Here is a 15,288-nt window from a genome sequence, read left to right on the forward strand (position 1 = left end):
TTCTGTGGCACTTTGCAGCTCTTAGGAATATGCAGGCGTCCCTTATGGAGATCCCCCTGCAACCTTGGTGCTCATACTAAGCGCTCACATCCTATGATCCTGCATATATATCTGTATCTGGAAGGGACCCCAAAGGTCATCCAGCCCAGCCCACGGCAAGGCAGGAATATGCAGGAGAAAAACCACCAAGCTTGGTTGTGCCGTCTTCAGAGCGCCTCTCTTAACATTGCAAGCTGATGCAAGTGTCCCAAACTAGGGTAAATATTAAATATTCCTACTTTATGGATCTGAATTACTCAAACGGCTTTTAGTGCTGGCCACTACAGCAAGGGCTGATCCCCATTTCTTCTGAATTAATTAATTTTATAATGAATGATTTTAGAGTCTTCTTTATGCTGTACTTTTGAACTGTTTTATTGTTGTTAGCCGCCCTAAGCCTGGCTTTGGCTGGGGAGGGCGGGTTATAAATAAAATTTATTCTTATTATTCTTATTATTATTCTGCTGTTCAATTCAGAGTATCAGCTCAAAAAATCAAACAGAAAGCAATGGAGGGTTGCCCTTAAGGCTGCGTCTTCTAGACCCAAACTGGGTTTTGGATGCTCCATTAGACAAACCAGCCAGCTCTGCCTCTCTAATTCATTGGGCTTGCTTGCAAATTCATTCTCTTTTTTAATTTTTGCCTCTCCAATAACATTTATTTTAAGATTTAACGTGGAAGTGTACCACTTTTGGATCTCTGGTTAGATTATGTGGATAAATCAATAGATGAAAAATCAGTGGCTTGAGTAATTACCTGGTTCAAGCAATGGTTCATCTGCAGAAATTAAGTTTCCAACCCATTGCTTTGTCACCTTTAGATAACCTAACAAGAACAGGAAAAAGGAGGCATACCTAACCAGCATAGAAGCCAGGAGGCTCTAGCCTGCCCCAATCAAATAAATAAAATTATTTTACTATATTTTTACTGTACTGTACTGTGGTGGTTACGGGGGATGAGGCCAAGCCCCGGTTGGGTGGGTGTAATATATCACGAGTGGGTTTTTATTAAAATGTTCTTATATGTTATATGTTAATATGTCTTTCTATTTTTTCCCTTTTACCTTCATGACTTTTCCGACATCTTCTCTTCTCCCTTCGTCACGCGAAGTTTCCTCCTCCTCCTCCTTTTCAGAACACGAATTCAGCAGAGCAGACCTAAAAAATATCAATAATGTAAATTATTATCACAAAAAGGGAAAGAGGGGTCCCCGTCCAAGCAGACCTAGAATATTTCCAGCCCAGATTCCAATGGAAGAAAGAATCAAGTGGGAAAGGAGCCTCCCTTCCCTAGGAGCCATCATATGAACTAACTGGAAGAAATGTGTTTTTCTTCTTCATTTTTTCTTGTTTCTTCTTTCTGAAGCCCTTCCCCAAGAATCACATAATGGTGCATCTAGCTGGAAGGAACCTCAAGGGTCATCCAATATATTTATTATTATTATTATTATGATGGTGCATTTAGCTGGAAGGGACCCCAAGGGTCATCCAGTCCAACCCACTGCAAGGCAGAAACCACAAGGGTTCATTTAATAATAATAATAATAATAATAATAATATTAATAATAAGTGGAGGAATTGGGATCTGGAGGAATTAGCTGGTTACAAAAGCACCGCTTCAAGCAGTTTCCAAGACATTAAGGGCGGCCAGAGGGGGAAAGCAATGGAAATCTGCACTTTAATTTAAATAAAGAATAAATTATTATCATTATCACAGCCAGTTCCTCTGCAGTTGCTTCTCCCCCAATTCCAATATATAAAAATAGTTTACTGCTAAGGCTTAGGGGGGAGGAGGCCGTGTCCCCCTTGGGTGCCTGTGATTTGTAATAATAATCATAATTTAACATTTAATGATATTAATAATGTATTGCTATTTCCCAGCCACCAACATATTTTTTTAAAACCGACAAAACATCATACACTACAAACTTCCCTCACCCTTTTATAATAATAATAATAAAAAAAAAATTAATGATAATAATGTGTTACTCTTTCCCAGTCACCAAGACTATTTTAAAAAAACGATAAAATGACAAATTTCCCTCACCCTTTTATAACAATAATAATAATAAAATTAATGATAATAACCATGTATTGCTCTTTCCCAGTCACCAAGAGTGTTTTAAAAAGCAATAAAACGACCAATTCCCCTCACCCTTTTATAATAATAATAATAATAATAATAATAATAAAATTAATGATAATAATCATGTATTACTCTTTCCCAGTCACCAAGAGTGTTTTAAAAAACCATAAAACGACCCATTCCCCTCACCCTTTTAGAATAATGCCCATTACAATAATGATTACGACTGAATAATGAAGGATAATCCTCATTTCTTCCCCTTCCCCAACAGAATATTAGACAATTCGACAAAACGTAATATATTTGAAACTTCCCTAGCCTTTTCTAATCATAATAAGAATAATAATAATAAAATAAATGATAATAATAATGTTACTCTTTCCCAGTCACCAAGAGTATTTTAAAAAACGATAAAGCGACCCATTCCCCTCACCCTTTTAGAATAATAATAATAATAAAATAATTAATGATAATAATAATAATAATAATAATGATAATAATGTGTTACTCTTTCCCAGTCACCAAGAATATTTTAAAAAACGATAAAACGACCCATTTCCCTCACCCTTTTAACAGAATACCCATTACAATAATAATTACAATTGAAAAACGAAGGATAATCCTCATTTCTTCACCAACAGAATATTAAATAATTCAACAAAACGTCATATATTACAAACTTCCCTCAGCCTTTTCTAATAATAATAATAATAATAATAATAATAATGTGTTTCTCTTTCCCAGTCACCAAGAGTATTTTAAAAAACGATAAAGCGACCAATTCCCCTCACCCTTTTATAATAATAATAATAATAATAAAATTAATGATAATAATCATGTATTACTCTTTCCCAGTCACCAAGAATTTTTTAAAAAATGATAAAGCGACCCATTTCCCTCAACCTTTTATAAGAATACCCATTACAATAAGGATTACAATTTAAAAATGAAGGATAATCCTCATTTCTTCCCCAACAGAATATTAAACAATTCGACAAAACGTCATATATCCCAAACTTCCCTCAGCCTTTTCTAATGATAATAATAATAATAATAAAATTAATAATAATAATAATGTGTTACTCTTTCCCAGTCACCAAGATTATTTTAAAAAACGATAAAATGACCCATTTCCCTCACCCTTTTATAATAATAATAATAATAATAATAATAATAATAATAATAATAATGATAATAATGTGTTACTCTTTCCCAGTCACCAAGAGTATTTTAAAAAACGATAAAACGACAATTTCCCTCACCCTTTTATTATAATAATAATAATAATAATAATAATAATAATAAAATAAAATTAATGATAATAATAATGTGTTACTCTTTCCCAGTCACCAAGAGTATTTTAAAAAAACGATAAAACGACAAATTTCCCTCACCCTTTTATAATAATAATAATAATAAAATTACTGACAATAATAATGTATTGCTCTTTCCCAGCCACCAAGAGTATTTTAAAAAACCATAAAGCGACCCATTTCCCTCACCCTTTTATAAGAATACCCATTACAATCAGGATTACAATTGAATAATGAAGGATAATCCTCATTTCTTCCCCTTCCCCAACAGAATATTAAATAATTCGACAAAACGTAATATATCCCAAACTTCCCTCAGCCTTTTCTAATTATAATAATAATAATAATAATAATAATAATAAAATTAATGATAATAATCATGTGTTACTCTTTCCCAGTCACCAAGAGTGTTTTAAAAAACGATAAAACGACCAATTCCCCTCACCCTTTTATATTATAATAATAATAAAATTAATGATAATAATCATGTATTACTCTTTCCCAGTCACCAATAGTATTTTAAAAAACAATAAAACGATAAAGCGACCAATTTCCCTCACCCTTTTGTAAGAATACCCATTACAATAATGATTATGATTTAAAAATGAAGTATAATCCTCATTTCTTCCCCAACAGAATATTAAACAATTCGATAAAACTTAATATATTACAAACTTCCCTCAGCCTTTTCTAATGATAATAATAAAATTAATGATAATAATAATGTGTTACTCTTTCCCAGTCACCAAGAGCATTTTAAACAACGATAAAATTACAAACTTCCCTCACCCTTTTATAATAATAATAATAATAATAATAATAATAATAATAATAAAATTAATGATAATGTGTTACTCTTTCCCAGTCACCAAGAATATTTTAAAAAACGATAAAGTGACAAATTTCCCTCACCCTTTTATTATAATAATAATAATAATAATAATAATAATAATAATAATAATAAAATTAATGATAATCATGTCTTACTCTTTCCCAGCCACCAAGAATATTTTAAAAAGCGATAAAACGACCCATTCCCCTCACCCTTTTGTAAGAATACCCACTACAATAATTTAATCACCATAATTTAATAATTTAATAACAAGAATTCATTACTATTTCCCAGCCGCCCACAGAGTATTTTTTTTTAAAAAAAAAAAGGGACAACATCATATACTAGAAACTTCCCTCAGCCTTTGAGCTGAATAACCATGAGAATTATAAGGATTACAATGGAATAATGAAGGATAATCCTCAGAATATTAAATAATTAGACAAAACGTCATATATCCCAAACTCCCCTCAGCCTTTTCTAATAATAATAATCATAATAATTGAAAAATCCATGAGGAAAATCCTTTATTCTTATTTCCCGCCCGCTCCCAGACCCGACCTGCCTCCCTCGCTTCCCTCCACAAAATGGCGCCGAGACGCTGAGGAGAAAACGCGCGCAAAGCCTGGCCCCGCCCACAGCCCGGCCCGACCTATCGCCGCCGAGTTGACTGCTGGGCGCGTGCGCAGAGCGAGGGCGTTCCTAGGGCGGCCATTTTGGGCCAGGGCAACGGGACTGGAAAGAGGGGGAAGAAAGGGCAGAAGAGGCGCCCCCGCCGCCATGTTGGTTGAGGGAATGTTGCCTTTGGGCCAATCGCAGGCCGGGCTGGGGGCGGGGCCAAGTTTCCCGCCTTTTCTCCTCCCAGCTGTTTCTCAGCCGTTTCTCCTCAGCTCTTTCCCACGCCTTTTTCTTCCAATAAAGGATTATTTTAAATTATTTTAATTTTTATTATTGGGAAAGGCGTGGTGAAGTTTGCAATGCAGTATTTTTTGTCCCCTTTTGAATATTCTGTGGGAAAAGGAGAATAAATGAGGATTCTCCTTCATTTTTCAATTGGTTATCATTATAATTATGGTTATTATTATCATATGGTCATATAATATATCATATAATCATATGGTTATTATTATCAAAATTATCATTATAATTATGGTTATCATTATAATAATGGTTATTCAGCTAAAAAGCTGAGGGGAGTTTGGAGTATATGATGTTTTCTCGTTTTTTTTATTAAAAAATACTCTGTTGGTGGCTGGAAAATAGTAATAAATTATTGTTATTAAAGAATTTATCTAATAAATAATTTAATCTAATAATTTATCTATTATCTCATCCCAAAGACTAACTTAGTTGGTCTTTAAGGTGCTACTGGAAGGAATTTTTTTTAATTTTGTTATTAAATGTTAAATTATTATTATTATTATTAATCACACCCACCCACCCTAAGCCGTAACAGTATAGTATTTTTATTTATTGGAATTGGGAGGGAGAAGCAACTCCAGAAGAACTGGCTGTGATAAGAATAATTCTAATTATTATTTATTATTTCTAATTTTATTTATTATTTCTAATTATTATTTATTATTTCTAATTATTATTTATATAAAATAAAACTGAAGAGTGTATTGTTCAGACGAAGCACTGCTTGGTTTTGGAACCAGCTCATTCCTCCAGATCCCTATTATTATTATTATTATTATTATTATTATTATTATTATTAAATGAACCCTATTGGTTCCTTCGCAGATTCCTGCCTTGCAGCGGGTTGGACTGGATGACCCTTGAGGTCCCTTCCCGCTAAATGCACCATAATAATAATAATAATAATAATAATAATAATAATAATAATAAATATATTGGATGACCCTTGAGGTCCCTTCCCGCTAAATGCACCATAATAATAATAATAATAATAATAATAATAATAATAATAATAAATATATTGGATGACCCTTGAGGTCCCTTCCAGCTAAATGCACCATAATAATAATAATAATAATAATAATAATAATAATAATAATAATAATAATAAATATATTGGATGACCCTTGAGGTCCCTTCCAGCTAAATGCACCATAATAATAATAATAATAATAATAATAATAATAATAATAATAATAATAAATATATTGGATGACCCTTGAGGTCCCTTCCAGCTAAATGCACCATAATAATAATAATAATAATAATAATAATAATAATAATAATAATAATAAATATATTGGATGACCCTTGAGGTCCCTTCCAGCTAAATGCACCATAATAATAATCATAATAATAATAATAATAATAATAATAATAATAATAAAAAATATATTGGATGACCCTTGAGGTCCCTTCCAGCTAAATGCACCATAATAATAATAATAATAATAATAATAATAATAATAATAATAATAATAATAATAAATATATTGGATGACCCTTGAGGTCCCTTCCAGCTAAATGCACAATAATAATAATAATAATAATAATAATAATATATTGGATGACCCTTGAGGTCCCTTCCAGCTAAATGCACAATAATAATAATAATAATAATAATAATAATAATAATAATAATAATAATAAATATATTGGATGACCCTTGAAGTCCCTTCCAGCTAAATGCACAATAATAATAATAATAATAATAATAATAATAATAATAATAATAATAAATATATTGGATGACCCTTGAGGTTCCTTCCAGCTAAATGCACCATAATAATAATAATAATAATAATAATAATAATAATAATAATATTAATAAATTACTAAATTATTATTAAATGAACGCCTTGCAGCGGGTTGGTCTGGATGACCCTTGGGGTCCCTTCCAGCTAGATGCATAATAATAATAATAATAATAATAATAATAATAATAATAATAATAATAACTTATATTATTCTTTGGAAAGGGCTTCAGAAAGAATAAAGAATAAAAGCACATTTCTTCCCGTTCATCATCTGCTGGCTCCTTTCCCTCTTGATGCACCATAATAATAATAATAATAATAATAATAATAATAATAATAATATATATGATTCTGGGGGAAAGGCTTCAGAAAGAAGAAAGAAGAAAAGCCCATTTCTTCCAGTTCATCATCTGCTGGCTCCTTTCCCTCTTGATGCACCATAATAATAATAATAATAATAATAATAATAATAATAATAAATATATATATGATTCTGGGGGAAAGGGCTTCAGAAAGAATAAAGAATAAAAGCACATTTCTTCCAGTTCATCATCTGCTGGCTCCTTTCCCTCTTGATGCACAATAATAATAATAATAATAATAATAATAATAATAATAATAAAGATATGATTCTGGGGAAAAGGCTTCAGAAAGAAGAAAGAAGAAAAGCCCATTTCTTCCAGTTCATCATCTGCTGGCTCCTTTCCCTCTTGATGCACCATAATAATAATAATAATAATAATAATAATAAAAAAGATATGATTCTGGGGAAAAGGCTTCAGAAAGAAGAAAGAAGAAAAGCCCATTTCTTCCCGTTGGTCGTCTGCTGGCTCCTTTCCCTCTTGATGCACAATAATAATAATAATAATAATAATAATAATAAAGATATGATTCTTGGGAAAGGGCTTCAGAAAGAATAAAGGAGAAAAGCACATTTCTTCCAGTTCATCATCTGCTGGCTCCTTTCCCTCTTGATGCACCATAATAATAATAATAATAATAATAATAATAATAATAATAATATATATGATTCTGGGGAAAAGGCTTCAGAAAGAAGAAAGAATAAAAGCCCATTTCTTCCCGAAAAAGACCCAATATGGAGGCCAACTGGCCAAAAGATGGGGAAATAATGGAAAAAAGGGGAGACAATTGGAGGTTGCGGAGCTTGGAGAAACTAAAGAATAAGGGGCGGGATTGGTTACATGACGCTCCAATTCAAGAGGTTTTCATAATTGACCAAAAAGTTGGGTTCCAGGTGGGGAAATCGAACCTAGAGACAGAACGGTTAGAACCCAAAACTGAGATACTTTCGAGACTTGGGGTCTGCATAAAAGGCGGATCCTCATGATTTTTGCACTAGATCAGCCCAAAATCACTGTCAAATTACACATCATGGCCAGGGGCACAGCCTGCACCACAAAAATCATGGATCCATGGCTTCCTGGCCATACCGTGGCCCAAAAATGTGGTTTTCAAGAACAGATCCTCATGGATCCTCACACTTTTTGCATTGGGCCAACCCAAACTCACTGTCAAATCACATATCATAGCCAGGGGCACAGCCTACACCACAGAAAACTCGGATCCACTCCTGCCTGGCCATACTGTGGCCCAAAAACGTGGTTCTGAAGCACAGATCCTAATGGATCCTCATGATTTTGGCACTAGATCAGCCCAAACTCACTGTCAAATTACACATCATGTCCAGGGGCACAGCCTGCACCACAAAAATCATGGATCCACGGTCATCTGGCAACGGCATGGCCCAAAAACGTGGTTTTGAAGGTCGGATCTGCACGGATCCTAACGCTTTTTGCATTAGGCCACCCCAAATTCACTGTCAGATCACACATCATAGCCAGGGGCACAGCCTGCACCACAAAAAACTCGGATACATGCCTGCCTGGCCATACTGTGGCCCACAAACGTAGTTCTGAAGCACAGATCCTAATGGATCCTAATGATTTTGGCACTAGATCAGCCCAAAGTCACTGTCAAATCATACATCATGGCCAGGGGCACAGCCCAGACCACAAAAAACTGAGATCCACGGCTTCCTGGCAACTCCATAGCCCTAAAACATGGTTAAAAAACACGGATCCTCATGGATCCTCATGATTTTTGCACTAGATCAGCCCAAATTCACCGTCAAATCATACATCATGGCCAGGGGCACAGCCTGCACCACAAAAATCATGGATCCATGGCTTCCTGGCCATACCGTGGCCCAAAAACGTGGTTTTGAAGCACGGATCTTCATGGATCCACACGCATTTTGCATTGGGCCAACCCAAACTCACTGTCAAATCACACATCATAGCCAGGGGCACAGCCTACACCACAGAAAACTCGGATCCACTCCTGCCTGGCCATACTGTGGCCCAAAAACGTGGTTCCGAAGCACAGATCCTCATGGATCCTCACGATTTTTGCACTAGATCAGCCCAAACTCACTGTCAAATCACACATCATGTCCAGGGGCACAGCCTACACCACAGAAAACTCGGATCCACTCCTGCCTGGCCATACCGTGGCCCAAAAACGTGGTTTTGAAGCACGGATCTTCATGGATCCACACGCTTTTTGCATTGGGCCAACCCAAACTCACTGTCAAATCTCACATCATAGCCAGGGGCACAGCCTACACCACAGAAAACTCGGATCCACTCCTGCCTTGCCATACTGTGGCCCAAAAACGGGGTTCTGAAGCACAGATCCTAATGGATCCTCATGATTTTGGCACTAGATCAGACCAAACTCACTGTGAAATTACAAATCATGGCCAGGGGCACAGCCTGCACCACAAAAATCACGGATTCACGGCTTCCTGGCCACTCCATGGCCCAAAAACGTGGTTTTCAAGAACGGATCCTCATGGATCCTCACCCTTTTTGCATTGGGCCAACCCAAACTCACTGTCAAATCACACATCATGTCCAGGGGCACAACCTACACCACAAAAAAACTCGGATCCACGCCTGCCTGGCCATACTGTGCCCCAAAAACGTGGTTCTGAAGCACAGATCCTAATGGATCCTCATGATTTTTGCACTAGATCAGCCCAAACTCACTGTCAAATTACACCTCATGTCCAGGGGCACAGCCTGCACCACAAAAATCATGGATCCACGGCTTCCTGGCCAGACCGTGGCCCAAAAATGTGGTTTTCAAGCACGGATCCTCATGGATCCTCACGCTTTTCGCATTGGGCCAGGCCAAACTCATCATCAAATCACCCATCATGGCCAGGGGCACAGCCTACACCACAGAAAAATCGGATCCACTCCTGCCTTGCCATACTGTGGCCCAAAAACGTGGTTCCGAAGCACAGATCCTAATGGATCCTCATGATTTTGGCACTAGATCAGCCGAAAGTCATCATCAGATCAAACATCATGTCCAGGGGCACAGCATGCAACACAAAAATCATGGATCCACAGCTTCCTGGTCATACCGTGGCCCAAAAACGTGGTTTTGAAGCACAGATCCCAATGGATCCTCATGATTTTGGCACTAGATCAGCCCAAACTCACTGTCAAATCACATATCATACCAGGGGCACAGCCTACACCACAGAAAACTCGGATCCACTCCTGCCTTGCCATACTGTGGCCCAAAAACGGGGTTCTGAAGCACAGATCCTAATGGATCCTCATGATTTTGGCACTAGATCAGACCAAACTCACTGTGAAATTACAAATCATGGCCAGGGGCACAGCCTGCACCACAAAAATCATGGATCCACGGTCATCTGGCAACGGCATGGCCCAAAAACGTGGTTTTGAAGGTCGGATCTGCACGGATCCTAACGCTTTTTGCATTAGGCCACCCCAAATTCACTGTCAGATCACACATCATAGCCAGGGGCACAGCCTGCACCACAAAAAACTCGGATACATGCCTGCCTGGCCATACTGTGGCCCACAAACGTAGTTCTGAAGCACAGATCCTAATGGATCCTCATGATTTTGGCACTAGATCAGCCCAAAGTCACTGTCAAATCATACATCATGGCCAGGGGCACAGCCCGGACCACAAAAAACTGAGATCCACGGCTTCCTGGCCATACCGTGGCCCAAAAACATAGTTTTCAAGCACGGATCCTCATGGATCCTCACGCTTTTTGCACTAGATCAGCCCCAATTCACCGTCAAAGCATACATCATGACCAGGGGCACAGCCTGCACCACAAAAAACTCAGATCCACGGCTTCCTGGCAACTCCATGGCCCTAAAACATGGTTTTGAAGCACGGATCCTCATGGATCCTCATGCTTTTGGGAGCATCTCCACGCCCATTGCTCTGCCCAGACACTGAGGTCCAGCACCAAGGGCCTTCGGGTGGTTCCCTCACTGTGAGAAGCAAGGCCTTCTCGGTGGTGGCGCCCGCCCTGTGGAATGTCCTCCCATTCGATGTCCAAGAGATCAACCACTCCCTGACATTTAGAAGACATCTGACGGCAGCCCTATTTAGGGACGTTTTTAATTTGTGACTTTTTCATGTATTTTTCTTTCTTTTTTTTTTGGAAGCCACCCAGAATATTAGTAATAGTAGTAGTAGTAATACTTTGTAGGATTTGATCATCTTTATAGGTCTTTTAAATTTCTATATATCTATCCCCTCCCCCTTTTCCCTTTCTGTACTTCCCTATCCTTATACAATTGAATATATATATATATATATTTCAAATTTACAGCTCCACACTTTTCTGGGTCGCCCCATATTCATTACCCGACCACCTATGCTGCTCAGGGCCAGATCACTTTGGGGCACTGCCATGCTGTAAAAAGATTCTCATGAAGCACAGATCCCCATGGATCCTGAGGTTTTCTTATTTTTGGTCACCCTGAAATCACTATCAAATCACACATTTATACCCTGCACTCCCCGGCTCAGGTGTACAGCAAGTTTCAGTAGTCTAGTACAGTGGTGCCTCGCCAGACGAAATTCATTCGTTCCGCGAGTTTTGTCCTCTTGCGATTTTTTTCGTGTCGGAAAAGTTTTGGAAAAGCTTCCAAAATCACCCAAAAACCTCAAAAAAGGCTACCGCACCGCATGCTATGAGTTGCTCCTCGAAGTCAAGTCGCAACTGTATTAAAGGAAACAAACTTGCAAGACGTTTCCGTCTTGCGAAGCAAGCCCATAGGGAAAATCGTCTTGCGAAGCAGCTCAAAAAACCAAAAAACTGAAGAGCTGGGAGCTGGCAAACCAAACTGGAATTCTTCTGGCCCAGCCATTGGATGCCCATCCTTAAAGGATAGAGATCCAGCCGACTCCGTTTCCTCCATCCCAGCGCACCCACCTAAAAATGGGCCAAGATATCCAGGGGAGCATCTGGCCAGGGCCATGAAGCAGTAGATCCATGATGTTTGTGGTCAGATCTGTGGTTATGTACAAGATGTGTGAATAAAGGGTGAATTTGGGGTTCCCCAATGCAAAAAGCGTGAGGATCCATGAGGATCCGTGCTTGAAAACCACATTTTTGGGCCATGGCGTTGCCAGATAACCGTAGATCCTAGTCTATTGTGGTCCGGGCTGTGCCCCTGGCCATGATGTGTGATTTGATGGTGAGTTTGGGCTGATCTAGTGCAAAAGGCGTGAGGATCCATGAGGATCCGTGCTTCAAAACCACCTTTTTTGGTCCACAATATGGCCAGGAAGCCGTGGATCTGAGTTTTTTGTTGTGCAGGCTGTGCCCCTGGACATGTTGCGTGATTTGACAGCGAGTTTGGGTTGGCCCAATACGAAAAGTGTGAGGATCCATGAGGATCCATGCTTCAAAACCACGTTTTGGGGCTGTGGTATGACCAGGAAGCCGTGGATCTGTGATTTTTGTGGTAGATGTTGTGCCCCTGGCCATGATGTTTGATCTGATGGTGACTTTGGGCTGATCTAGTGCAAAAATAATGAGGATCCATGAGGATCCGTGCTTCGAAACCACGTTTTTGGGCCATGGCGTTGCCAGATGACCATGGATCTGAGTTTTCTGTGGTGCAGGCTGTGCCCCCTGGACATGATGTGTGATATGACAGTGAGTTTAGGGTGGCCCATTGCAAAAAGCATGAGGAGCCATGAGGATCCGTGCTTCAAAACCACATTTTTGGGCCATGGGTTTACCAGGAAGTCGTGGGTCCGTGATTTTTGTGGTGCAGGCTGTGCTCCTGGCTATGATGTGTAATTTGACAGTGTGTTTGGGATGGCCCAATGCAAAAAGCATGAAGATCCATGAGGATCCCTGGTCAGGAACCACGTTTTTGGGCCACGGTATGGCCAGGAAGCCGTGGATCCGTCATTTTTGTGGTGCAGGCTGTGCCCCTGGCCATGATGTTTGATCTGATGATGACTTTGGGCTGATCTAGTGCAAAAATAATAAGGATTCATGAGGATCTGTGCTTCGAAACCACGTTTTTGGGCCACGGTATGGCCAGGAAGCCGTGGATCTGAGTTTTTTGTGGTAGATGTTGTGCCCCTGGCCATGATGTTTGATCTGATGATGACTTTGGGCTGATCTAGTGCAAAAATAATGAGGATCCATGAGGATCCGTGCTTCGGAACCACGTTTTTGGGCCAGGGCGTGGCCAGGCAGGCGTGGATCCGAGTTTTTTTGTGGTGCAGGCTGTGCCCCTGACTATGATATGTGATTTGATGGTGAGTTTGGGTTGGGCCGATGCAAAAAGCGTGTGGATCCATGAAGATCCGTGCTTCAAAACCACGTTTTTGGGCCACGGTTTCGCCAGGAAGCCGTGGATCCGTGATTTTTGTGGTGGATGCTGTGCCCATGGCCGTGATCATTGATCTGATGGTGACTTTGGGCTGATCTAGTGGAAAAATCATGAGGATCCATGAGGATCCGTGCTTTTTAACCATGTTTTTGCGCCCCCCCGAAACAGTGGATGCGTGATTTTTTTGATGCTTTCTACAGAGTAAGACATGGTCTACAGTATCATGGTGGTTTTATTTAATTTGAATGTAAAAAATCATATGAATTCACGAGGATCCGTGTAGATCCGCCTTTTACCTTTTCCCTATAACTTGCTGCTTAAATGGAAAACACACAAGATGAGTCAGTTAAATCAGCCATGATAAAATGGGCACAGGATATTGGGCATAATCTTATGTTTGCTGACTGGGAAAGGTGATGGACCACCGGAATGAAATTCACGGCGTGTGATGCCTTGAAGGAAAACATTATGGAAATGATATCTAGGTGGTACATGACCCCAGTCAAGCTTGCAAAAATATATCACCTGCCTGATAACAAATGTTGGAAATGTCAGGAGGCTGAAGGGACATTCTTTCACCTCTGGTGGACTTGCCCAAGAGTGAAGGCCTTCTGGGAAGTGATTTACAACGAGTTAAAAAAGGTATTTAGATATACCTTTCCCAAGAAACCAGAGGCCTTCCTCCTGGGCATTGTAGACCAGAAAGTGTTAAAGAAGGATAGAACTTTTTTTATGTATGCAACTACAGCAGCAAGAATCCTTATCGCAAAGTACTGGAAGACACAAGATCTACCCACACTGGAAGAGTGGCAGACGCAATTGATGGACTATATGGAACTGGCTGAAATGACTGGCAGAATCCGAGATTTGGGAGAAGAAACAACGGAAGAGGACTGGAAAAAATTTAAGGACTATTTACAAAAATATCATAAGTTGTATGAATGTTAAAAACTGCACGATTTGGAAATTTTAGCTTCAGCAATTAGATTTGATGAACTGGAAATTAAGTTATAAGAAAGACAAGGTGGAAATTGGAAATAATGTTATTATGTTTATTTTAAGGTATGAGGAATTGAGAAACAGTACTTTGAATTTAGAAACATAATATTTGAAAGATACAGTAAGGTAGGAAACAAGGTAACAAATTGCTGATGTTTTTATTGCAAAGAACGCAGGGTCTGGAAGATGTGGGGAAGTCCGGTTGGATTGTTAAAAACGGTTTGGAAAGTTGGTTTTTTTATATATATTTTTTCTCTTTCTCGCTTCTTTTCTTCTCTTCTGTATTACATTTCTGACTATGTATAAGAAAATCTAATAAAAATATTTATAAAAAAAAGAAATATTCTAGGTCTGCTTCGACACGGACCTCTTTCCCTTCTTGTGAAAATAATGGACATTTTTGATATTTCTGAGGTCTGAATTCCTGCTCTGAAAAGGAGGAAGAAACGTCGCCTGACGAAGGGAGAAGAGGAGCTGGAGGAAAAGTCAGCTGCAGGCATAAAGGTAAAAGGGGACAAATAGAAATTGACATCTAACATTTAAGAACATTTTTAAACCACCGCAGTCCTGATATATCCCACCGACCCCCCAACCAGTACAGTAAAAATCCAGTAAAGTGC

The sequence above is a fragment of the Podarcis liolepis genome (assembly GCF_965112155.1).
Source record: "Podarcis liolepis genome assembly, chromosome: Z".
NCBI lineage: Eukaryota > Metazoa > Chordata > Lepidosauria > Squamata > Lacertidae > Podarcis > Podarcis liolepis.